This window comes from Scylla paramamosain, chromosome 16 (assembly GCF_035594125.1).
Source record: "Scylla paramamosain isolate STU-SP2022 chromosome 16, ASM3559412v1, whole genome shotgun sequence".
Lineage (NCBI taxonomy): Eukaryota > Metazoa > Arthropoda > Malacostraca > Decapoda > Portunidae > Scylla > Scylla paramamosain.
In genome coordinates, this window is record NC_087166.1 from 3,699,180 (window position 1) to 3,726,988 (window position 27,809).

General features: G+C 44.9%; 1 long non-coding RNA gene across 1 annotated transcript; it reads right to left on the bottom strand.

The window, feature by feature from the left end:
• Positions 1 to 3,312: 3,312 nt before the first annotated feature.
• On the bottom strand, positions 3,313 to 20,628 carry LOC135107897 (uncharacterized). The gene is made up of 4 exons (XR_010272043.1): positions 20,470 to 20,628; positions 15,243 to 15,302; positions 4,418 to 4,551; positions 3,313 to 4,198 (listed from the first exon to the last, which is right to left on the bottom strand). It is a non-coding gene; the product is annotated as an uncharacterized LOC135107897 (long non-coding RNA).
• Positions 20,629 to 27,809: the final 7,181 nt, after the last annotated feature.

The following is a 27,809-nucleotide window of genomic DNA, read 5'->3' on the forward strand; positions in this document are numbered from 1 at the left end:
GAAGGCAATGGAAGAGATGGAAGGAATAAGAAAGTCAGAAAAAAAAAAGCAGAAAAGGAAAAAAAAAAAAAGAGACGAGTAATTCCGTGAGAGGCTTCACCACTAACCTAGGTGTGACGCGGGCAGGTAGGACGATACATTAGTCTAGATTAACAAAAGTGCCGCAGGGAAGGAGGCTGTTCTGCCCGCCTACCTCCCTCCTCTTCCTTGTCCCTTCCCCTCCTCTTCCACCCTCGTTCCACTGCTCGCTCGCTACTGAAGACTCGTATCAAGACTCATATTTTCCCTCTAAGGCTCCGTGGCACATCCCTTAACACCCACCAAGGGCCCATCACGACACCAAATTTGGAGAAGTGAAAGGGCTCAGTGATATGTTGAACTGTCTCGCGTATATCTCGTTCCTCTTAAAGTTCATTTTAACCCGAGAACACAGGCCGCCGCCAGGAGTGGCGCGCCCGGTGAGTCATGACCCACCTGTCCGGGTGACGGGTCATCACGGCCCTGGAAACAAGTACTACATCTTTTTGTTTTGTTTCGCTAACTCTGCTACGTGGGCTTCCTGTATCTTCTTTCGTTATCATTGTACCATTCTTAAACAAAACAAATAGTTCCCTTCAGCAAGAGTTCATTAATCTTGTTATACGAGCTTTCTACAAGTAAATCACGAAAGTTTACGTAGCGGTATGTATGGTAAATTATGGTTATATACACAAGTAATACAGCTTCAGAAAACGAAGTACTGCAACAAAACCTTTTTTTTTTCCTAAAGCAAGTAACGGTAAGTGAAGTGGGACACAGACCTTAATTACCTACATATACGTGCCTAATTAAGAAGCATGACAAATTGTTATGAAGTGAGATAACAGGAAAAAAAGAAACCTCAGCCATAAAGAGAACCAGAGTATTTTCCTTCAAGTTATTTTACGTTAAGCTGCGTCTTATGTTTCGCCCCAAGCCTATCTCGACACACCCTTTACCTCCTAATTCCTTAATGCGAGCCAGTTTACGGAACGAGGGGCGTGATTTTTTGTTTTAAGCCCACCAAATGAACACACTATTATTTTCTGAACTGAAGGTTAGTAATCGTAGTTTTTTTCCTTATTTCTTTGTCTGAGGGACCATCTTTCCCCCCTTTAATTCGTTAGCTTTAAGGATTTTGAGGTTAGCTTGGTCTCAGGAGCGCGTGTGACTGGCAGGTAAGAGTTTGTTATGCTAATTTTGCGACCTTTTCCGCGACTGAGAACCAGGTGGGCGTTAAACACTCCCTGCCCGCTGTGCTGACATCATTTACCTGAGAATAACGAGAACACACTGAACAGGAAAGTGTCGGGGCTGGAAGTCGACATTTCTTTCTCTTTAGCGTCTCCTTAATGGTGTGTAATTGCTCTTGATGGGCCGAGAGGAGACTGAAAGAGGTGCGCTTTGGTTCAGTTTCCTTTACATATTCATTTCCTCTCACTCCATCCGGAAAGATAAAGTGTTCCGACTTAATATACTTCTCTCCGTTTGTTCGGCAATGCGAGACGAATATGTAAAACGTGGGCAAAACATCCTCCATTATTAAAGAGAAAAAAAAATTACATTCGTCTTAATGAAACGAGCATGACCACTTGTCAAACCGCAAATGGAGAAACCAAGGCGAAGCATCCCCGCAACAGCTTTGTGTACAGTGATGGAGGCTTCTCTCTTAAGGAAGTGGTTGGTGTAATAGTTCAATTGGAAAAGATTTCGTAACATAACATAAATATTGATCTATTGAGGTTTGGTGTTAATTATCTAAAAGAAACGTCGAGAACACTGGAATTTTTATTTTTTTATAGGGAGGGAGAGAGAGAGAGAGAGAGAGAGAGAGAGAGAGAGAGAGAGAGAGAGAGAGAGAGAGAGTCATGACACCTACAGGAGTTATACCTCAGCAGTCCTGTCAACCCTCCACCACGCCCTCCCAGACAGGCGGCAGCTCCGTACATTCTCCTCCATTAGTGGCAGGACACACCTTTACTCTGTTTTTAGGCTCGTTTTGCACACCTAGATCCCTTAACTCCCTCTCTCTTTGCCCTCCCTGTGTGGCCATTCTCGTCAGTTCTTCCTTGTTTGTCTTCCTGTCCTCCATGTCCCCTCTACTATTTCTTTGCCTCATACATTCCCTCAGTTTCCAGCCCTGCTCTATCAATTCTACAGTGTTTCTTCACTATGCCCTTCTATTGTCCTCTCTAAAGACTTTTCCCCCGTCCTCGTCTTCCTTTCCTCACTGATCTATCTGAGGTGTGTCTTTCTCTCGCAGCATCACCCATCTAAGAGTCCTATGCACGTGTTTTGGATCAGCATCGTTAGGAAATGGGAAGGCGGTCGCCCTCTCTCTCTCCAGCGCCTCTCAGGATCCTTAAGACTCGGGCCCAGACGAGCAGCTCACACGCCCAAGGCTAATGTTCCGCTCCCTCCTCCATTTATTTTGCATTTTGCTACCCTAATGCTTATTCCGTGTCGCTGCAGATCCACGTTCGCCCTTCCCCTTGACGCGCACCTCGCTGTCTTAAATATATATATAACTTTTTTTTTTTCAGCTTTTCTCGATTCTTTTCAGTGTGATTTCCATAATGCTGAATTAACTGCATGATATTGCTTTGACTGCTTCTGGTAATCCTTGACACTTACCCACACACACACACACACACACACACACACACACACACACACACACACACACACACACACACACACACACGCACAAACACACACACTGGAAAATAATAATCAAAACCGTAAATTTATATTAATTGCCCTAACATCGACAGACCTTAATAGAACATGATAAGCAGCGGGAGTATATTAAAACGTGGGGCAAGTCGTGGGCTGTGGGGCATCTGAGGGTGCTCGTAATGACAAAGGGGAAGAACGTTATATTTAGCAAAGGTGCACCTGAGTTGCATCTGTGAGGTGTGGGAGCGTGCTGAAGGGTGTGTGGAGGGATGACGAAGCCAGGGGTCACCTTCAGGCATTCAACAGGTCAGGGGGCATTGTAGGCGTTTCACAGTGAGGTGATTAGTTAACAAGACAAAGTAAATAAAGTAGATAAGTTCCTCCGGGCAGGCATGCAAGGGAGGCATCGAGGTTAAGGATCGAGGGAGGGGAGTGTAATAAATCTAACACGAAAGAGTTCATAATACCACATGCAACATAAAACAAAATAAACAATAAATACACTGTCTTCGTTAACTTTACTTTTCAACAACAAAATATTAAAACAATTTAATTTTTGAACACCATCAAGTCATACCACATTTCGTTATTCGACTCAAGAATTAAAACAAAAAATATTTCACTCAATATAATCTCTTTCCTACTCCTCATTACTTTTACAGTCTGTAGTCAATAAATAAAGTTAAATAAATACTCCAAGTAACTAATCTTAAAACTCACCAGGTCTCAACGCTTTCATGAGAAGAGAAAACAAACCTAAGCAGGAAAAAAAAGTTCCCAGACATCAAGGACATCCGAACTGCCGTGGGACGTGCTGGGAATAAGACGCAACGCGGAGGAAGCCTTGCGGAACGCCTCATAATGGGTAAACGGTGCGTGACCTGCTACCAACACCTGCACATGTGACAGAATTATGGAGCTGCTTCCCAACATGACGGACAATGCTGCCAAAGTTAAACTGGAGGAGAATGGAAGCGGGAAACTATTCTGTGTTAGTTTTATACGAGACAATATTTGCAAAAAACAAACAGGAAAACTGAACAATAGACGCAATTAATAGCCTTAGATACTTCCAACTCAATGAATGAGAATAGCGATAGAGTATCATGATAAAGCTTGAGCATGGAGAAAATTTTATTTAATTTTGCTTTTGGGTAAAACACGAGATGTGACGTAAGAAAACAAAAACACAAACATATATAAACGCAAGGCAACAAATACACCGCTTCCTCACACACGCACCACAAATAAACATGTCCCAACACCCAACGGCCTCAACACTGCCATGATCCGACACGGCCGCGACAAGAGCTCCTCACCCCAGGCACGAGTGGACGGCAGGCAGCAGTGATTACTAGTGTTTACTGGTGGCGCCTCGATACAGGGTCGAGTGTGGATTGGCACTCATGGGTGACATACTCCGAGAGGTGGAGGAGTGAGACTTGTAATTTAACATGTTCTTGAGTGGGTGGCCCGACCCCTCCTAGGAGCTGGGATGATGCTGATGGTGATAGCGGTGGTGGAGAAACAAGATAAAAGAATATATATATATATATATATATATATATATATATATATATATATATATATATATATATATATATATATATATATATATATATATATATATATATATATATATATATATATATATATATATATATATAGACACACACACACACACACACACACACACACACACACGTAGTAAGCCTCTTACCGCCAACCTACAAGGGACAACCCTCGGCCCCAGTCCAACCAGTTTGGCGAGAGACCAGACCAGAGGGAGGAGCGTGGCGAGGAGGGTGATGGCAGGGGCAGGGAGTGGTCAGCACGAGTATGGATGGCGAGAAGCTGCGATACAATATACAGCCATTACTTGATGTACGAAGAGGGACGGTGGGAATAAAATTGAATGAAATAATGCGAATATAACGACTGGAAATCTAATTAACTACTTGGCAATAAAAATCAAGAACAAGGTGTACGGAGACGAGTCATGGCCAGAGGAGACAAGAATGAAAGCCGTGTCCGCACAAGTCATAATGTATAGTAACGCTGATATAAGTGACAGATTATCAATTTATGTGATGTGCATAAAAACGTTAAGAATTGCAAAACAAGAAAAATATTAATAGCAAGGTAGAGGATGATGAGCAATGTAAGATGCAGAAAAGACAATATATAATGTCTACGTGAAGAAGAGGAGGAGGAGGAGGAGGAGGAGGAGGAGGAGGAGGAGGAGAAAGTGAAGGGAAGGCGGGTATGAGACTGAAGAAGGGGTTAAGTACGAGGATGTGGATAAGCTGGATAGAAAGAGGAGGAGGAGGAGGAGGAGGAGGAAATGGAGGTAGAAGACGCAGGAAATGGAGGAGAGAGGAGAAGGAAGAAGATGCTGAGGAGGGATTGAGTAGGAGGATGGGGATAAAATGGAGATGAGAGGAGAAAGAGGAGGAGGAGGAGGAGGAGTAGCAAGAAACATCGAAGAGCAAGTAAATGAAAACTGCTGGGAAAGGAGAGTATAGGTGAGCATCGAGCATCGAGGTCAAGGATGTGTGCTGGCTACATTAGAAGAGAGCATAGGAGCAGAAGGACGCCCTCTTAGCATGCCGCCCCGCCACGCCCCACTCGGCACCGACTGATGACCAGGTAACCTTTAAACGCAGCGAGCGGGCGTGCTGTTCCCGGGACGCTGCAGGTACGTCGATCCATACTTGGGCCCCGTATTGTCCTTCTCTCAACTATCTGTTTTACCTCCGTGTTTCGCTATTGTCCCTCCGCGGTTGACTTCATGTGTGTTACGGCAAGCGCAGGTGACTTCATTACCCACACGAGTTACTCTTGTTGTTTTGAAACCTTTCTTGTTACTTTTTCTGTCTTGTATCTTGTTTACATAACATATCTGATGTGTGTGTGTGTGTGTGTGTGTGTGTGTGTGTGTGTATGTGTGTGTGTGTGTGTATGTGTGTGTGTGTGTGTGTGTGTGTGTGTGTGTGTTGGGGGGAGAGAGGGGAGGGGATATGAAGCATCGTTTACCTTTTATTAACCCTGTTTTCTTTACCTCCTTTATATACTCGAACGTGTGTGTGTGTGTGTGTGTGTGTGTGTGTGTGTGTGTGTGTGTGTGTGTGTGTGTGTGTGTGTGTGTGTGTGTGTGTGTACAAACTATATATATATATATATATATATATATATATATATATATATATATATATATATATATATATATATATAAATATATATATATATATATATATATATATATATATATATATATATATATATATATATATATATATATATATATATATATATATATATATATATATATATATATATATATATAAAACATACGAAAAATTTGAATAGATAACGTCCTGAGACAAGAAGCGGATGCCTCATCCCTGCAAACTCTCGCTCTGCTGAGAAATGTTTGGCAGGGAGACTAACGACCACATGTGGCTTGTGGCAGAAAACACCAGATTGACGACCCCCACCCCCGGCCCCAGCACGGGCGGGCCGCGGAAGAAGCCACTCCTACATATTTCCCTCGTGTAGAACCCAAAGTCTTTAGCCTTCATTAGGGAGCGCTTCCAGGCCTTGAGGTTTTTCTTTCTCTGTCTGAAAAAAAAAATAGACGATAGCAAAACCGGAAAGCAGAAGTCGAGCTCAAGTATTTCCTCCGCCGGTAAAGACTTTCTTACAGCCAGTCAGGGACGTGTTAAGGAAGGACAGTCACGCATTCACGGCAATGGTGCCTATACAGGAGGGACAGGCACACATGGACGCTGGTGCACATGCTGCATTCATATATGAATATGCACATATTAACGACGGTAGAAATAAGAATACAAATACATAAATAAACAGCACACACACACACACACACACACACACACACACACACACACACACACCGTGAGACTGACGTAAGGTGACATTAATGATAACGCTATTTTTACGAGGGTCATCACACCCTTCGACGCCGGCTGATAAAGCGGCTGCAGACAAGGACGTGGTGTCTCCTGCCCGGCAGTAACAACGCGACGTCCCTCAGATAACACCACTGCAGCGGCTGCCGGGCCTCTCCCTGACAGCACGAGACGTTTATCCGCTTGGGCCGCGGGGAGGGCAAGCAAGAAGCGAACCATTGGGTGGGGAGGAGGAGGCAGCGGCTGACGGGTGGGCTGTACACAGTGAGGCCTCGCGGGAGGAGCAAGTCCCTTAATTAGTAACAGTCGAGGCAACAATGAAGATCGTAACTGAATTCCATTATGAACATTCTATACATGTTCTTAAGTATCTAACCACTTGTCTAATTTTTACTAACATTTTTTCATTATAACTTTAAGATACACTCGCACAAATAAGGATATACAATATAATTGCTACGTAAGGTACATAAAAATAAATAAAAGACATGTTTTAAGAAAGGTTGTCTTAAAAATTTACTCACCTTACAATACTCGTTTCCGGTGCTGGCGAGAGAGGACAGAGTACCAACAACCTAAGAAGCTTCCTTTGTGAGCTTATATATATATATATATATATATATATATATATATATATATATATATATATATATATATATATATATATATATATATATATATATATATATATATATATATATATTATCCTGTGTGTGTGTGTGTGTGTGTGTGTGCTAGCACGCGTGCGTGCGAGGGTGCGTGTATAAAATAAATGCACATATCTATGGCTTCGGTGAAATCATGATGGGTAAACCTGTAAGCCAGGAGGAGGAGGAGGAGGAGGAGGAGGAGGAGGTAGCGGTGATGGTGGTGGTGGCGGTGATGTGAGACGCAGCGCAGGGAGTGTCAGGAGTGGAGGTCACGCTCAAATGCTGCTGTGAATTGCTGCAGGTAATCATGGCCCCTGACGCCATATTGCCACAAAACACACGGATCAGCCTGCACACTATTAATCTGGTTATTGCTTCACGGCAAAGCTAAAGAACAAACTAACTCAATTACAAAATTCGTTACTTCTTTTCTTCCAGGAATTAAATTACAGTCTGGCGCAGCTAAACATCAATATCAAACTTTAGAGCTTTAATTTCAGCATATGTATAAAAGGATGATGGACCTCACTGAAGAAAAAGCACACCAAAAAATAATACAATAAAAGGTTACTGCAATATCGTTAACTTGTCTTCCAATGGATAAAAATGCGATAGAAATATATATATTACACATTTTACGAAGGTGAGGACACATCCAACCCCCTAAACCTACCGCCTGAGACGTCTTCCTCCCTCCCAATCCTGATTAGCTCCTCTGTAATGCCGGGCGATTAGCGAGTCTGCTTGAGATTAATTCGCCTTAACTGGTATCCACTGCTCGTTACCCAATAGCGTCTGGGGCGGAAAGCTGCCGGATTACAAAGTCTATTGCCAAGGCCACGGGAGGCGGGAAGGGCGGCGCTACCCCCTTAACAAAAACATCTCTCCACAGGTGGCGGGAGGGAGGCAAAAGAGAGAAGGTGGCAGCTGTGCTTGTGATGAAGGCTGCAGGGGTTATTTTGGATGGTGGTGGTGGCGGTGGTGACTGGTGGGGTGGGCATGATGGCGGTGTTGTGAGTGAAGACATGCACACACACAGAAGCGGTATCGGAAGAAAAATGATACGTAGTCACCATGGGAAAAGGAGAAGAGCAAACAAAAGCAGAGAATGGTGCCAGGAATGTGCAATGCAGTCAAACGACACAGATAATAAAGTAGCGATAAAAATACCACGCAAATTCACTAACAACGCAAAATTATTAAAGTATAGCAACACAGATAAAAATGTATGCAACAAGATGGGGACGATAAACGATAGTAAAGAGGGAGAGTAATGTAATCAGGCAAACACGAGGGAAATGAAGGAAGAGTTAAACACAACAATGGACAGGCGTGTAGGGGTGTGGGGGGTTAGGGGGAGCAGGGCGCCAGGCTGGGAGGAAGGAAAAATTCAGAGGATTCTGAGCTGGACATCCAATGATACGAAATGTGCGTGTACGAACAATAATCATTATGTCTCTACCTCCGCATAAATTACGTCGGAAACATCCATAAAACTGGAGCCATAATTATTTCTGTTTGGAGTAAAAATGTGCTTTGTGTTCACGTTCCAGGGATATATTTCGACGGCCTCCTGCGTATTAACAGCTTTTGCCACACTGTTTCTGGCCCATTGCTCCGCGGGGCGGCGCTAGAGGCTCCGCGCCGCCCGCGAGGGTAAATATTCCTCGAAATATACGAATTCAAATGTGAAAAATTATGAGCGGAAAAAGGAAATGCGAGACTCGACAGTTTTTTTCGCATTTGGATTTAGATGAGCGAAATACTCGTACATACTAGGCTTTATTGTTCCGGTCTTTGTTTCTCCTGGAAAAGACTGTTTCAACTGGACACTTGCAATACACAAGGGCGAAAATTATGTATGTTAGGAGGCAAACTCCTTTCATTGTATAGATAGAACTTAGTTTGCGTTCACAGTCGAAATGTTCTCATCCGATACTATGTTAAATATTAATGTATACACCGTGAACACATAGACAGGGCAATCCTTGGTCCAGAAATGTATGCACCGATCAAACAAGGAAGGAAAAATGAAGAAAAAAGTACATGAACATCCCCACATATGAAGAACGAAGAAAAACATACTGCATACACGATACTGCATATGTACGGAACTGCTCCAAGTGCATCGTAGTGTTTGCCAATGCAGGACTCCATTACTTCTCGATAGCTCGCCGGCCTCGCTCGCTCTGTTATTGCACATTTAACGACCCGGGAGCGGTGGGGAGCGGAGGGCCTCAGGGTTAGAGTGGGTGGAAGGGGGTGGGCGGGAGGGGGCAACGCTGGCGCGAGGGAGAGGTTCCCTAGTGAGCGATGAGAGAGCAGGAGAGAGAGGAGTGGGACCAAGGGGAAAGAAAAACAGAGTAGAGGGACCAGTTGAGGGGAAAGGATCCAGCTGAAGGGGTGACATATTAAGGGAAAGGGAGGCAGATCCAGGGATGTAGAAAATAATTTAGAGAAGATTAACAGTGAGAGAAGGGAAATAGGCAAGAAGCGTATTTGGGAAAAAAAAAAAATGGGAAGGAGAAGGGGACTAAAAAAGGAGGCAGTGAGAACAGACACAAATAGACTGAGACTAAAAAGGGTGGGTGGGGCTGGTGAGAAGGGGGTGGGGGAGAACGGAGATGCAGAACCGACCACTGTGGGAGAACAAATGGAAGGAGGGCCGCGAAAAAGATTCGGGGAAGAGTGGATGAGGTGGATGAGGGAGAAAGGGAATGCAAGAGAGCGCAAGAGGGGCTGCAATGATCGAAAGGAATAGAGTGGTGGCTGGCTGACCTTTTTTTTTTATTTGAAAAATACAACTACTTGCTGGAAGAATAATTACTTGCACAGAATAATTACCTGCTTTAGAATCCTGAGCTTGTCTGACGAGCACCACCTTGTGTACACTAACGTAGATTTTTTTTTACAAAAGTGAGAACGTGCACGCACGCTAGCGCGCTCACACACACACACACAGAGAGAGAGAGAGAGAGAGAGAGAGAGAGAGAGAGAGAGAGAGAGAGAGAGAGAGAGAGAGAGAGAGAGAGAGAGAGAGAGAGAGAGAGAGAGAGAGAGAGAGAGAGAGAGAGAGAGAGAGAGAAAATAAACGTAAGTGAGGGGGGTGGGAGGGATAGGAGCAGACGCAGGGTGTATGGCCCAAGCACTTAGCAACAGCCGCCCCGCGAGGTACCAATAGCAAGGCTGAGTGTGCAATGAAGCGCTTGCACACACTTGTTTTCGTTCAAAAATTCCCTTATCTCCCACGTAAAGTTCGGGAACAGCCTACCTACGACGACTTTGAAAATAAAACAGCGATGAGGTCTTGATTACTCGGCGGGGACGGACAGTGTTGGCGAGGCATTAGAGTTCATAAGGGAGCCTCAACTTTGGCATGAGGGAGGGGGGGAGGCAGGGGGGAGGGGGCATCAGAGCAGATAACAGAAAGGAGACAGTCGGGAGCTCCGCCTGATCACCTCACAGCCGCCCACGCCCTGATGTCCATTTAATATCGTAACACCAACTAATTACTCTCCTAACCGCTGCCCTTTTCTATTTTCCCCGCATCGCCTAGGCATGATGGCGCCTCGGGACGCGTCGCATTTTTGCAAACTCACTGCCATTACACAGGGAACGGCCTACGGGGGCGAACGGATGGCATTATCGGGGTTCTATTAAGACTGGATACGGTTATTGGCTTCATCAGGTTCCATTACGGCCGCGGGCAAACATCGAAGCTTCGAGGCCGACACCATCCCGGCTCAGAGGGGCTCGGAGGGCGGTGCTTCAAAAGGTCAATACTTGGAATTTGGAGCAACGTGTGCGCGTCGAAACACCGCAACCTTTTGTTTTAATGTTCATTTGGCGCAAGTCTACGCAATGTAAAAGGAAGTCCAGGGCGGGACGCGAACGTGTTTATTTGCATATGTGAGTCGGGATTGGGAAAAGTGTGTGTGTGTGTGTGTGTGTGTGTGTGTGTGTGTGTGTGTGTGTGTGTGTGTGTGTGTGTGTGTGAACACCAGCGAGTGTGCGAGTGTTTCAGGTGGACATTAGGCATACATATATATACACTATTACTTCATAAATGAAGCGACACTCATATGAAACCATCTGTGATGCTTTGCGCTTACGCCATTATACACTCGTCCCGCGGCCGCCACCCAGGCACTCATAACAGGCCGCAGTGAGGAGGATGGCGTGTGTGGGCTGGGGAGAGCGGGGGAGAGGTCCACGTCATATTGAAAAAAAAAAAAAAAGATAAAATAAAGTGTTGTGTCCAAAGTTCTTAATTGAAGCAGGAATTTTTTTTACGTCCTGCAATTTGCATGTTCCAAATGAATAAACATTCGAGATTTTTTTTTTCGGTGCCATGGCAGATTACATTGGCAATGCAAATCCCTTCTGGTGTAGGTGAGTTTGCGAGCCTCAGCTAGAAGCACCACGTTTAGCAGCCTCTTGGTGCAGACAGCTGGAGACACTCTTGGTGTTTCAAAGAGAAATAAAGCGAAGGAAACAATATCATATTGACTTCTGCAAACCTTCCTCCCTTTTCTTTGTCGTCCCGGAAATTCATCATGGAAACACCAACCACCATGAGTATGCTTTTAATAACACATGTTAAGAGTTTCCCATGACACTACTTGTATAGTAGATAAAAACGAAATTCCGATGGCCTCAGCATAACAATATTTAAAAAGGTGAACTATAATGAAAACAGTTATCGTTACTCTTAGTGAATCGTAAGATGCATCGCGTTCCACGCCAAGGCCCCCACACCCGCCCTAGACGCTCAGGCGTGATAATTAAGAGAAAAGATGTTTACGAGCTTCGTCCAGCAAATTTTTTTTTTTTTTTTTTTTTTCTTTACGGTATACTGCAATGAATACAGCATACCCTCTTGTACAAATGGATGCATGTGTACGCGCGCGTGTACACACACACACACACACACACACACACACACACACACCATCACACACACCCTCCTAGAGACTAAGGTTATGTGTATCCCAAAACTCCTTTATGATTTCACCGTCGTAAATCAAGAGTGAAGCCAAACCACGAGCGAAGGCGAAACTGCATTATCCTGTTCCAGCGTCCTGCCATCCCACCGTGAGCCGTCGCCCTACCACCCACCCGCCATAAGGACGCCTCTTGCTAAAATGGTGGATAGTTCGCTGATTTCGTCACCTCGACATTGTAGTGCGCTGGTTGTAAAATGCTCGCAGAACCTGTAGTGGAGAACGCGAGGAGCCATAAAGCCGATTTTTGGCAAAGAACAATAATATTGGCCAAATGGCTCGGGTCGGACCAGCGTTACGAATCGCTTTCCCAAGAAGAGGGACAACAGGTATTTTTTATGTGAGCGGCGACTCGCAGATAATCCCGCGAGGCCTCCGCCGGGAGACACAAGCAGCTCTTGACCAGTGAATTTTTTTTTTCTTACCCATAGAACCTTTTTTCCCCCTTTCCTTCCTACCCTTTCATGCCTTCCTCCCCGCGGCGGCGATTCATATCCTTTACGATCGTCGTGTGTAGTTTTAGTCTTGTTTCGACTCCTGAGAGAGACACGACACTTTCCTTTCCTCCTTCCTCTCGTTCTCCTGCAGGTAAGTTTGTGCACACACCATCTGTTGGAGGGTGAGTGAGCACTTCCTCAGCATGCGCGGGGCCTTTGTGTTTTTATTTACTCTCCCAGGAGCTAATGATCCTCTTAGGTATGCTCGGGCTGACCAGTGACCGCTATTTAGCATGTAATAACCCATGCGTGCGCGGGCGCGCGTGCCTGTTTGTGTGTGTGTGTGTGTGTGTGTGTGTGTGTGTGTGTGTGTGTGTGTGTGTTTCGACTTAAGCAGGATATGTGTACGTCGATGCGCGCTCGCACACGTTGAATTTACTTACGCAAAATGGTTCTGTATATGCGCTACATTGCGAGCGGTATTGCATCATTAAAAGTAACTAAATAAAAAAGAGCACCTTAGTGAATTCCCCGCCTGGCGGGATGTTCGAGGCGTCCGCAAGGAAGAAAACAAAGAACAGATTCCACTTTACTTTGTTTTGCTCAAATACGTCGACGACGCGGGGTGTTTTCTGTCTGTCGTGGCATGAACAGTGAGGGGAGAAAAAACAAATAAGTTACCGCTCGGAGCACCAAGAAAAATACGAAGTAAAGCGTGTGTTGCGCCAAACAAGCGGGGCCCCTCCAAACGGGCGTATTTGTGTTGCCCCAAGTGGCACATTTGAGGCTCGCTACTGGGGTTCCTCCGCGCCGCTGACCCTAAACACCCCTCGGACCCACAACCCTCGTTGCTGCAGCTCTTTTACCCCTCCACAGCACGCATGTCAATTAGTTCTTATTACGACAGCCTTTTACCTCCACGCTACCAGATGGCAATTAACTATATGTTTTATTTCTTAATGACCAACCTTGCTATTACGGCCTTTTACTTATTCATGGCACATGAGTTAAGCTAGTGAGTTATTAGCTCGTCATCTGAAGAGATATTGGAGATCACCGTCACTAATCAAATTTACGAGTGAATGAAAAACAATGATTGATGTTCATTGTTTCATTTAGGGATAAAATCGAAACGATCAGTTAACGCTATAGTTGTTATTTACGAGAAGCATGTTAACATGACCTCGTTAAACTATTTTAAAGCTTATCTTACCGCAGTGGTCATCAAGGATGAAAATGGGAACACCTTTTTATATGAAAATAGCATAAAATACAACAAAGTGTGGAGTACCTGCCATTTGGTAACGCTTATGATCATTTTGCCTCAAATATTTACACTCAACGTCCACCAAACACACATTATCACCAGGGCAAGACCCGCCACCGAAAGGAAGGCGCAGAGAGAGGAGGCGAGGGTGAGGACTGGCGAGGAACGTGAGGGGATTCATGCACTGCAGGGAATTTCCTTTCTATTGATTAACATCATGCGTACTAACGGAAAAAAAAAAAAAAAAAATATATATATATATATATATATATATATATATATATATATATATATATATATATATATATATATATATATATATATATATATATATATATATATATATATATATATATGAACCGGGTCATCTTGACTGCAGCAGTAGAATTTAGAGACTGTATTCAAATGATGGAAAGTGTAATTAAAAAGTTCACGCTGTTCAGATTTGACTAGAGGGTCTTGCATGTACCTACAACACGTTACAGCCTTCTGGATCCTAGCCAGAGAAAACTCCATCCCACCTCCCTTCGTCTAGCCAGCGTCGCGTCGCCCGCACCACACTCTTACGTTGATCTAATGGGTCCTTGGTGGGGCCCGTATTAACATGAGCTCTATGGAAGGGTCGGGTAGCGTCAGTGATCCCGTGTTAACTTACCGTCAGCCGAGCAGGGAGCTCGAGCTGGAAAATTGTGTTTATAAGATGAGCTTCCCTGAAACACAACCGGGGAACGGGCGGAGCTGGCAATCGCCTCACAATATACGCTGATTAAATTCCTTATCGCCTGAGTTTTCGTCCAGGGGAATCTTCCAAGATCGACTGGAAGTTAATTTAAGGCTCTGAAGCGTTTCTTGGGAGTGGAAAATTGCTGGTGCAAGTAAAGAGAATACAAAATACTCCTTCATCGTGTTTCAGTGTGCATAACATCCTTCTCGTCACCATCTCACCCAACAGAACGCATTATCATCATGTGCAGCATCATTAAGCATTACTTGTTCAAATTTCTTCCACAACATATAAAAAATGCCTACAATTCACCTTTACATCTCATGAAACGGCAAACTTAGTAATTACAGGTGCGTGGGGGGAGCCAAGGTCCATAACACCCGCGGAAAACAAGTAATCTCTTAAGGTTAAAACCACATAAGCCCAAATCTGCCCGTGACAGGGACGCCAAGAGGCCGAGCAAGGTCTGGCAGCAGCCTCCCGGACGGTCTGGAGCCGATGCAGCCAGACCGAACGATGATCTTCCTCTCACCTTTAAGAAGAGCAGCGCGTCGGGGCTCGGCTTCTCCTAGCTGGCGAGCTGGAGTCGAACCTGTTGGGGGAAAGCCGGGGGGAGGCAGGTTATACAACAAGCCATTGCACCACGAGTCCCAGCGGCTCAATAAAGGCCAGGGAAAAAAATCATGAAACAATTTCAGCCTCGCAATAATTCAACATTTCATGACAAGAGATGAACTCGGAGTAAATTAAAGTAATAACAACTTGGAACAATAACATATATTACACATACAACCACAAAACTGCCCAGCGGAATAAGTGGGTCTTGATTTCGTGTGATGTCAAGGTGAGGTTAATTAATTGGGAAGGTACAACACCAGGTGATACAGAGCGACCATCAAAACTTTACGACGCCATAAAACTCACCAATTGTGTAATCTCTGTGTGTGTGTGTGTGTGTGTGTGTGTGTGTGTGTGTGTGTGTGTGTGTCAGAGAGAGAGAGAGAGAGAGAGAGAGAGAGAGAGAGAGAGAGAGAGAGAGAGAGAGAGAGAGAGAGAGAGAGAGAGAGAGAGAGTGTGTGTGTGTGTGCCAGCCACATAAAGACAGAGCCACAGACAGACGTCGACAGACACACACACAGACAAAACAGAGACAGACAGACAGACAGACAGACACACACGCACACACACACACACACACACACACACACACACACACAAGAGACGAGACAAGGAAGAAGAGGGGAAGGAGAAAGGAGAAGACGGGATAAATGATAACAGCGAGAAGAAAGAGAGAAGAGCAAAAAGGGGAAGATAAAGAGCACGGAAGAATGGCTAGAGGAAGAGAGAGAGAGAGAGAGAGAGAGAGAGAGAGAGAGAGAGAGAGAGAGAGAGAGAGAAGAGAAGAGAGAGAGAAGAGAGAAGAGAGAGAGAGAGAGAGAGAGAGAGAGAGAGAGAGAGAGAGAGAGAGAGAGAGAGAGAGAGAGAGAGAGAGAGAGAGAACCCTTCCCTTCCATAGCGTCCCCCTCCCAGTTTCTTCACCAACAAGCGGCGCTCACCCCCAGCCCATATCCATCCCATCACGCACGCTTCACCTACACCCAGGAAGACACATGACCCAAGTGATAAGCCGCCAGTATAACACGCGAGCATCCATCTCCTGTAAGGGTGTGGCGGACATCCCTCCCTCGTTCCTCTTCGTCTCCCTCGCCTCTTCCCTCTCCCTCTCCTCTCACTCCCTCCCTCCTGTCCCTTCCTCACAGGCGCACCACCTCCCCGCCTCACTCTATAAGCGACAGTTTGGAGTTCATCACGCAGCGTATAGCGAGGGGGAGCGTCAGAGGGACCCGCGTGCCACTTCGCGATGCCCGGAATGCTGTAATGAGTGCCAACAGTATGTGGCGCTCTCTCTCTCTCTCTCTCTCTCTCTGTGTGTGTGTGTGTGTGTGTGTGTGTGTGTGCAGCTCTTCTCTTTCTCCCCTCAGGGTGAAGCGCGCTCCCTCCCAGGCCTCTCTCTCTCTCTCTCTCTCTCTCTCTCTCTCTCTCTCTCTCTCTCTCTCTCTCTCTCTCTCTCTCTCTCTCTCTCTCTCTCTCTCTCTCTCTCCACCGAACAACCCTGTCTCCATTTTTCTCTTCCTTTCACTCTCTACTGTCACTTTTATTTTCTGGTCTCTTTAGTTTATTCCATAATGCCGCGGTTTTTCTGCCATGTATTTATGATCGTAGGGCTGCACAATCATAAAAATCTAGGTTTATATGCATTTTCAGTAACAGAACTTTACGCAACTCTAAAGATAGTATTTTTATTTCTTGTACTTTGTCGTATATTAGGCGCTCCATTTTCCTTTCAGCGTACATTATGCGTGAGCCCTGAGCGTTATGTAGAGAGGGAGACGAGAATTTTGCATGTATAATGTACTTGAGGAAGGTACCACATCCTAAAATCTGACGGGTCGCACGCACAAGCACCAGTATACACACATGCATACACATAAACACACACAAACACACACACACCACTACCCCTCGTCACCTCACCACCAGGCAATGGCGATCACGATAGAAGACGCTCCTTAAGAAGAGCGCAAAAGGACACTCCCCCATCCGCCCTTCTCGCAGCCGCTTGAGTTAATGCAACATAAAACACACTTGAGAGGTCCTTTAGACTCTGCTTGACGGTCGTTCCCCCGCCCCCGACGATCGATTCGTGAAAAAAAAACGGCAAAAAAAAAGAAGTACATTGTTTATCTCCTCAGCGGCAACGTTTCGAGCTGTCGGACAAACAACAAAGTCCCGGAAGGAAACATTTCGTGGACGGCGACAGAAATACATCCCACTGTCTGACCTTCTTGCCACAGAGAGAGAGAGAGAGAGAGAGAGAGAGAGAGAGAGAGAGAGAGAGAGAGAGAGAGAGAGAGAGAGAGAGAGACGAGAAGAGGAAGCAGCATAGGAAAACATTGAAACTGATATGAGAGGTTGTAGTAGAAAGGAAATGGGAAAAGGAAGATGAGCAAAGCGACGGAAACAGGAAGGAATGACAGATACTCTCCCGTACACAATATAAAGAAACTCTCCGTGAACAAACAATAAATAAAACACATAACACATTAATGAACCATGAAAATAATGAAATTACTGATAGAAGAAAAAAAAAACAGAAAAACCTGCAAAAAAATCCGATAAAGCAGGAAAGGAAAGAGTACGATATAAATATTGGATGTGGAGAAAAGAGGAAGAGGAGACAGGAAGAGGGGAAAGGGGTTGATAAAGGGAGAGGGGAGAGAGAGAGAAGTTGATAAGGGGAGAGGGTAGGAGTTGATAAAGGAACGGGATAGAGCGCTGCGTGGGGAAGTATATAGAGGGAAGCATATTCAAAAATTCAAACGAAAAACAAATTCTGAAACAAAGGGGAAAGTGGGAGGCATGGAAAGGGGGCATGTAAATTAAGCGAACGAGAGAGAGAGAGAGAGAGAGAGAGAGAGAGAGAGAGAGAGAGAGAGAGAGAGAGAGAGAGAGAGAGAGAGAGAGAGAGAGAGAGAATGTGGGGGGGAGAGGGCGAGGGTGAGGAAGGGAGCAAGACAAAGAGGAGGGCAGGGAGGAACAGGTTCGAAAGGAGACTATACCCAACCATCTTGATTAGCCAAATGGTACAAAACGGGATGTAAAAATTCTTAGTGAAACTGATGCCCATTATAGAGGCAGAGAAGGCTTCTTTGGTGGCACGATCGGCATCCCTTTCACACCTCTGCGCCCTCTTCCCCTCCCCTCCCTCCCTTCTCCCACTCACTCACTCATTCTCCCTCCTCCTCTTCCTCTCTCTCCTCCTCTTCTTATTGCGCCATCTTGAACCTTGATACTTTAGTCCTTTCGTACCAACTCCCATGCTTATTTCCTCAGTGATTCTAGGTTTACTACTACTGCTACTATTACTAATACTACTACTACTACTGCTACTGCGATTGCTGCTGCTACTGCTACTATCAACACCACCATTACTACTTCTGTTATTGTTTTTACTATTATCATCACCACCACCACCAGTAGTACTAACTATTGCTACTACTATTACTACTACTACCACTACAATTACTACTACTACTACTACCACCAATGCTACACTTGCTAGTACTACCACTACCACCATTACTATTACTACTGCTACTACTACTGTACTATTATTATCACAATGCATAATAACCATCAAACTACCATTATCACTCACGGTACCATTAACCAGCACCAGCACTACTTCCATTAACCCCACAACCACCACTAAGTCATACACTCTTTTTTCTTTTACCTTCCTCGACCCTATATTACTTTTTGTATTTCTTAATCTTTCCTGCTTTCCTTCCCCTGAGCGGCTGCAGAAGCTACACCTCCTTCAGAAATGTTACACACTCCTGCTCTCCTCTGTTAAGACGCTTTTCTCCTTGCATTTTTTCCTCTCCCTTTGTGCATTATGGATTACAACAACGTCGCGAGTTTGTGGAGATGACTCGATGCTCTTAATTCTAGTGTAGCGAGGGAGCGTGGTGGGCAGGTACGAGGGAGGCAGGGAGGTGAGAGAATGCTGGGGGAGCATACATGGTGCTGGGTGGGAGCGCGTGGCGGGTGGAGTATGGCGTGGACGAGGAAATGCGCTGGGTGAGGAGGGCTGAGGAAAGGGATGGGGATGGTGAGAGATCGTTGAGGGACCGGGAAGGGTTGGGGGATGAAGGGTGGAGGGCCAGGGAAGGGTGGAAGGTGAGGGAGGGTTTGGGTACCGACGCTGGTGGTACTGAGGGGTTGGGGAAGCTTGCGTTGGGGGAATTCTAATGAGTTTCTTGCCGGTGGGGGCCAAGTAGCAATGAAGAGGCAGCGGCGCGCATGAAGCCATCACTCACCGGGAGAAGCTCGCAAAAACAAGATGTTACATTGCTCGGAGCTGCACCACGCCCCGCCTCGCCCAGCCCTCCTGTCATGACCGGCCAATATATGAGATTAAAACATTATATTTATGTACTTGGGTACCTGTAGCCTCCATATGTATGCATGCACGCTACATATGCGTATGTATACTCGTGTCTTCATATATATTTGCTTTTAAAATATTTCCACATCCTCCATCTTTCAGCGCCAGACTTCGTGGAATTTCTAATTGTGGATTTTGTCAAGGCAACGAAAATGGTGTCTGTGTCTGGGAGCGTGGCGGCGTCACATGCCCGCCACATGTTGGCCGCCGCCCTCACTGACACGCCTCCCTCGCCGAGACGTATTTCCTCTCGTAACTTTGTGCGTATGTAACTGTGGTGGTGGTGGTGGTGGCGGTGCTGGTGAGGGGACTAGTGGTAGCAGAAGTGGTAATGAGCAGTGGTGGCGGCTACTTGAATTTACGTGTTAGCTTTGTGCTGTTGTGAAGGGTTGGGTTGGAAGCCGCATCGTTTCGTCATTAAAATAACCCATTTCACCATTTCTTTGTGATTATTTACTATTGCTATAAATCTTGTCCTTCGCACACCGCATACTTTCCCTATTTCTTCTTAATCATTATTGAAACACACATGCTGCGGCCAAACTAAGCCCCTCTCCCATCCCCGGTCCCCGTGCCTTCCTCACCCTCACCCTCGCTGGCCCAGAGCCGGCTCCCTTCCTCCTCCGCCACGACTCAACATTGATACCAGCGTAGTTAAGGAATTACCTCCCTCGTAACTTTCAGTTTGACCAAAATGACGGAGTACTAAGAGTAGGCTAACTCCTCGTAAGAAACAAAGAGAACATACCTATTGAGGCAGGGAATACGGAGCAGAAAGGCAGGAGCAGCGCGGCACACCAGCCACCAGGAACAGTCTGGGAAGCTCCAGTGCGCGAGACATGCGTGAAAAACTCGAGTCTTTGTTTCGAACCAATTACAGCTGAAGAAAACGATGAGAGGTAAACATCGGGGACATTAGTAAAATTCCACAAGGCATATTATACCTGTTTTAAATCATAGGAAAATGTTTTGTTGTTTTGATCTCGTCCATATCACATGTTATACAATAACAGTCTAGTCTTCCTCCCTACAGATTTGTCGGAGCTAATAGGAAAATTACACAATTGGTCATTCCCTCGTTAGCTCGTTTGGTAGTGACGTTATGGTAGTAACAACTCTCTCTCTCTCTCTCTCTCTCTCTCTCTCTCTCTCTCTCATGAACAGAGCCTCATGTGAAGAGTTGAATAAAACGCCATGCACTGGCACGACATGTTTCAATGTTAGGGGCGAGTCAGAACCAACTGAGAGATCTTGTGTAAAACGGCTCGCTTCTTAGCTTGGATCTGTACCAGCAGGTACTGCTAAGTTAATTAAGTGTTGTAACATAGATGTAGTACTAAGGATGCACCTCGAAAGACCCGCAGAGAGAGAGAGAGAGAGAGAGAGAGAGAGAGAGAGAGAGAGCTTGCCTTTTCCCTAGTCTCCTTCTTTTCTTCGCTGCTTCTTATCTTTCCTGCTCCCTGTTTCCTTTCACTTCGTATTCCAAAGCGTTCCTCACCTCATACTCCACTTACCTCCTGAAAAATGCAGAATGTCATCCACGCCGGCGGAATTTCCCTCCTCTTTTCGCCTTCCCTTTACTCCTTGCACTCCTTAACTCTTACCCTCCTTTGCTTCTTTGCACGTCTTCCTTCACCCGTTCATTTTCTCTATTTCTAACTAATTGATTAAGCCCTTACATTTTTTTGCTTCCAATATGGATGTGCAAGTAATCACTTCCACAAAGAATTGTTGATTATTTTCAATTATATAATTTTCAGGCATGTTTGCTAATTAATATCGCGATTCGCTCACTTGCCTTGATTATTCTAATGAATAATACCTCCATTATCACCGTTTTCTTCGTTACCACAGACAATTCTATTTGCAATTATCAATTTCTCGTTTGGCACTGTTGTTATATTCATCAGTGGAATAGATCAGATTTTTTTTTTTTTTTATCATCGCAATTTTGTCATCTCAATAATTATTTGGATTCATTAACACCATGTCCACCAAACTCTCTCCATAAGTTATCGTCAGCATTACTCAAGATTACCGTCATTCCCTTCCATGGCGCAGTATTTTTTGTCCACCTCATCGTCGGTCTGCGTCTCCATCACCACTCATCACAATCACGCGCACCATTAGCATCACCAAGCACCGCCAGCGCCTCGCCGCGCCGCTCCATACAAGCGGCGGTCGTCTACACATCATCTGTTTCATCATCCAGACTCGTATCGCCGCCAGCGGCTTTGCGTCATCAACCTCATCGCAATTATAACCGTTTTAATGACAAATATCTTTTGCGTTACTAATCCAGTGCTTCTTCATAAAAATAAATAAATAGATAAGTAAATAAATAAATGCATAAAATAAAACTAATACCAATAAGCAAATAATACTATATCATTATACGCACAGTTTTTAATGTTTTTTTTTTCCTAGAAGTAACAGGTGCACCTTTTACTCACATCCTACTCATACTGGTCAGTGTCTCTTTTGTGTCGGTATCATGTGATTGTCTGATCCTTATCACCCTTAGGCCTAAATCTTTCACTGGTCTTTCTTCTCCCATCTTCCCTTCTCTACCTGCCGCCGACTCCTCCCAGCGCCCTCTATGCAAGCTTCACCTTTATTAAATCAATAATTCATCTATGTATAATGGGGCCTCGTCCCTACCCACGCACTGAGCCAGATAATTGGAGAGTTGGCGAGGCAGTGTAGGGTTGGTGTGGGCAGGACGTTACAAGTGGAGGCAATGGGAACTGCAGCAGGCAGCGTGATGTGAAGAGCATGATGCAGAGCTGGTGAGACGTTCGCTGTGCTGCAAAGGCTAAGGGACGGAAAGGGGGGGAAAAAGTATAATGCCATGGCTACAAGGAAAACTTTATAATCTCGATAATTTACAACCATTTGTAGTGTAAATATAAACACAAATCGTCAACATAAGCACTCATGAAGCCTGGCGCTTAATTCTTACACACACTGCTGGTGACTCAATTAGGATTTCTTGGTAAGCGAACACCGTGAGTCTTGAGAGCGCCATGCCAGGGGACAAGGGGCGCTGTGTTCGAGAGGAGAGTGGGAGGGCGAGGGAAGTTGAGGGAACCACTTGGTTCCGAACTGCTGACGGCATCCATTTAGTTATCAAATTTATAAAGACAGTTTTTCTTCCCCTCATTCGATAACAGCGATAATGCACACGGTGGGAAAGTAAAGTGGTAGAGGGAAGAAAATGCAGAGAACAAAATATAAATTTTATATATATATATATATATATATATATATATATATATATATATATATATATATATATATATATATATATATATATATATATATATATATATATATATATATATAATCAGAGAGAGAGAGAGAGAGAGAGAGAGAGAGAGAGAGAGAGAGAGAGAGAGAGAGAGAGAGAGAGAGAGAGAGAGAGAGAATGGGAAACTGGGAGGGGCTTGGGACAGAGGTAAAGGACAGTAGAGTATTGGGCGGTCTGGCGGGAAGAAGGGCGGAAGGAAAGACGAGAAGAGAGGATGGGAGGGAGGGAGAAAGGGTGGGAGAGAAGACAGGGAACACGACAAGAAGAAAGGGAGAGGAGGGGGAGGGAGGGGGTCGGGAAGGCGGTGGGAGAGGAGGGAGTCGTGGGGGTCTTGGGACAGGGCCGAAGTCTTCTTGGCCACCGCTCAGCTCAGTGGAAAGGTCATAATGGCGAGGAGGATGAGCCCAGACTAGCGGCGGAGAGTGTAAGGGGGTGGGCAGAACGAGGGAGAAGGAGACGTATGCTGTAGGGAGAATGGCGCGCCTGACGAGCAGGAATGGGAAGCTAGTGGGGAGGATGATTGAGGGAGAATGACGTATCATATGCTCAGTCGGAGGCTGACGGAGGGAGGGAAAAATAGTCTCTCACCTTGTGAAAAGAGCGAGAGCGAAAGGGAAGGGTGGAGAGGCTTAAGAGTCCTGCGAGGGAGTTCCGGGATCAGGGGACGAAGGACCAGTGTAGGATTTGTCAGTCTCAGAACTGACGCGAGGAAATAGTTTAATGCTATCTAACGCCAACCTTTGGTCTGTGTGTGTGTGTGTGTGTGTGTGTGTGTGTGTGTGTGTGTGTGTGTGTGTGTGTGTGTGCGCATCCATATCTATACCTGTATCTACATTTCTTTCCTATCTACCTCTATATCGATGCTTCTAAGTATTTATGTGACTAGCGATCTACCTATATAGCCATCTGACTGTCTGTCTATCTCTCTCTGTCTGTCCGTCTTGAGCAAAGTTATAACCATTCATATTCCCTCGACCACATCATCTAACTATGAAGTAAAATAATATTTCACCAAAACAAAAATGTTTAATGAAACTAGAAAGAAAGAAAGCTAATGTGGGAAAACATGAGTGGACTTAATGTAGGTGAATAAAAATTAAACACAAGACCCAGTAAACAGGCACACAAAGGCGAGACAAGAATGTGACATAAAAGCAAACACAACAATGGAAGGAAGAGCCGGCGGGAGTCTGTGTGTGTGTGTGTGTGTGTGTGTGTGTGTGTGTGTGTGTGTGTGTGTGTGTGTGTGTGTGTGTGTGTGTGTGTGTGTGTGTGTGTGTGTGTGTGTGTGTGTGTGTGTGAGAGAGAGAGAGAGAGAGAGAGAGAGAGAGAGAGAGAGAGAGAGAGAGAGAGAGAGAGAGAGAGAGAGAGAGAGAGAGAGAGAGAGAGAGAGAGAGAGAGAGAGAGAGAGAGAGAGAGAGAGAGAGAGAGAGAGAGAGGAAACAAAATGGCCACACGGGAAAAGGTACGGCAATTAATTTTGCTTTTTACGAGAAAACATTTGTTTTAAGCTGAAGGTGGAAAGAGGACCATTCTCCTTAAAATTTGGAGGGAGGCCAGAAGGTACGAAAAGAGAGAAAAAGAAAGGAGGAAAGCCATATACGGAACAAAATAAGCGTACTTTCAAGTAGAGAACATGTAGGTAACGATGAATCGCTAAAGAATACTTGATTTAAACCTATAGCGAGAATATAATACAAAGACAATAAGAGGGAACATATCCCTTCCCACCAGTAACTCCGCATCTTTGTTTTACCTTCCCAGAGAGTCGCAGGTCACGGGGGAAGACTTAGCGCCCAATAAGGTTCCATCGTCGCCACGGCCACATAAGTTTCGGCATTAGATCGCCTGTAGTTTCCCGGGACGCCCCTCGTGGGATGTCGACTCCCCAAATCATGGGGTCGAGTTTGCCTTTTTCGTGAAGGTTTTCATCAGGCGCAGCTATTTTTATGGGTCGCTTTTCATTTGTTCTGTGGACGTCATCGCCACAACTCACGGTTCTGAGGGAGACGTATGTTGCGAGCTAAAGTGGCGCCAATCTGCCGGCCCTTGCTCTCCGAATATATGATAGGAACTGTTTGAGCTGTTTTCCCCCTTCAGGTAAATTATTGTTAGGAGGTGAGGGTTAACTGAGGCACGGGACACAAGCTCAAGTTAGGACAAACTTAGGAATGAGTCTAAAATTTTAAAATGTTATTTGAATATTTTGTAATATACAACGTAAAATGATCCCATCAATATAAATATATAGCGAAATTTCACAAACGTATAGCGAGAACACAACAAAGTGCACGAAACACAGTAATGATAGTAGCATCTTAAAGGCGGTGACATGGGAGCGGGCTTATATTAAATTCTTTCGCACAACTAACAAAATATAATACGAGGACTGGAGTGTTTGTCCTGACAAAGTTGTTTACTATGCAACGATATGAATATCAATAAAATGTTGCGAGTAATGAGAAAATGTTAAAGCTAAAAATAAACTTAACGCTGAGATGAAAGGAGTATCGGAAGTTATGGGGACGTGGTGGTGGTGATGGTGGTGGTGGGAGAGGCGTCGCGGGCGAGGAGGTGGTGGGAGACAGGTAGTAAACAATGACAGTAACGGCCTCACTACGGCCCAGAAGAATTTACTAAACGGTTATTTTCTATGTGATTTGAGACACTACATAGCTTGGCAGAGGCAGTGGTGGGTCGAAGGCGGCCTGTCGGTGGCACCTTTATGCATACGGTTACTGCCATCAGCGGGGTGGGGACGGGCGTCTCCTGTCGGCAGAAGACGAGCTACGGATCGGGTTGCTCCATCAACAAATACCAAACCCATTTCTCGCTCACGTTACTCGGTTCAGTTTACTTTTGAACTCAGTAAAGGACACAGGTATTTTATATAAGAGTTCTTCATATACGTGTGTGTGTGTGTGTGTGTGTGTGTGTGTATATATATATATATATATATATATATATATATATATATATATATATATATATATATATATATATATATATATATATATATATATATATATATATATATATATATATATATATATATATATATATATATATATATATATATATAGATAGATAGATAGATAGATAGATAGATAGATAGATAGATAGATAGATAGATAGATAGATAGATAGATTGATAGATAGATAGAGTCACAGGCCTATTACACGCTTCATGGAGCATGAAAATAAGTTGGGCTGTGAATCTCCTTTTGCAATTTCTCTCTCTCTCTCTCTCTCTCTCTCTCTCTCTCTCTCTCTCTCTCTCTCTCTCTCTCTCTCTCTCTCTCTCTCCCCCCCCTCCCCAAAAAAATGCTTCGGCCGTGAGCCAAGTTTTCAGAGCTCAGTTATTACTGCACACAACCAATAGCCTAAGTGCTGATGTTTTCCTAGGAGTAATATAACATGACTAAAGGAAAAAAAGTGCATTAATGTAATGTTGGTTTACAGCAGCAGTGAAAGAAGCGCCGCGCGAGCTGTTCCTCAGACCGGCCCTAGGAAGTCTTAATTCTGTCACGAGCACTTTGGCTTCGCCGGTGCGCGAGAGAAGATAAGAGAATGATGCAGAAAGCTTATTACAGCGAATGAAAGATAAGAAAATATAATAAATATGCTTAACGTTGTGCAGTGATCATGAAAATTCCAGGCTTGAATTTATTTACTAGAATACATTTTTGTGTCCATCACTTCCACAGGTTATCAACTTTCTATTTTCCTTTTCTATAATTTCTGAACTATTATCAATCCTTACGTTTCTTCATCCTTCCCTCTCCACACCTTCCTGAGCACTGAGCACCTCTTCATTACTAAGCTTACACTGCCTAAGATCTCATTTATCTTTCTGAACAATATCTCGCCGACGTAGGTCTACCTTACGAGAGTCTACGGGTGGCCTTCCCTCCCTCTTTCCCTATCCCTGGCCACTCTAGCTTGTTGGGTGTCCCGATGGTCAGATAACACGGCCGACAGGTGAGTTGTGTCGTGTCATGGATACCTTTCCACACCTCCCTCCCACCTGAATTACTTCACTTCCCTGCCTCTTCACCTGACCTGCGCCATCCACCTGTCCTTATACTGCCACGCTTACCTGGCCTACCGCGTTTTCCGCCACTTTCACTGCTTACCTGTCCCCAATTAACCTTCCCCCTAACCTACCACATGTGTTCCTGCCTCCATGACCGCCTGCCTGTTCAGCTAAGCTCGTCTCCACACGCCCACCTTTCCTCACTTACCTCCTTCATTCTCGCCTGTGTTACTTGCCACAAATCATATTACCTTACCTGGAAAAAAAAAGAGAAACTGAAATAAGGAAAACTTAATAACCAAAGAAACTTATGTGAAGTTGACAATAATCTAACTACAATTAGCAATGTGGAAATTACAGATCACGAAAGGAAAATAGCAAACACTTGATAATCGAGAGGAAAAGTAATGAGCAAGATAGCTCGAAACTGTAATGAATAATGAGGAAACCATGATACCATTCCGAGCCACGAAATTACACCAGCTCTCCTCTTGCCTTTATCACGCGTGGTATTAATTACGTTTGCCGAGCCTCGCTAATGTCCTCCGAGGGAATTTAAACAACCAGATACGATGCTGGAGGCAAGACGCAATTTACATATTATTATCCCCTCGGCCACAAGCCCCTCGGCCCCGCCCTCCCCACAGGCACGTAGCCTCTTAACACAGCTAGAATTAAAGTCTCTCTAACGCCCGTCGACGCATCCTTCCTCACTCCATCCCCTCCCTCCATTTTCTTCATA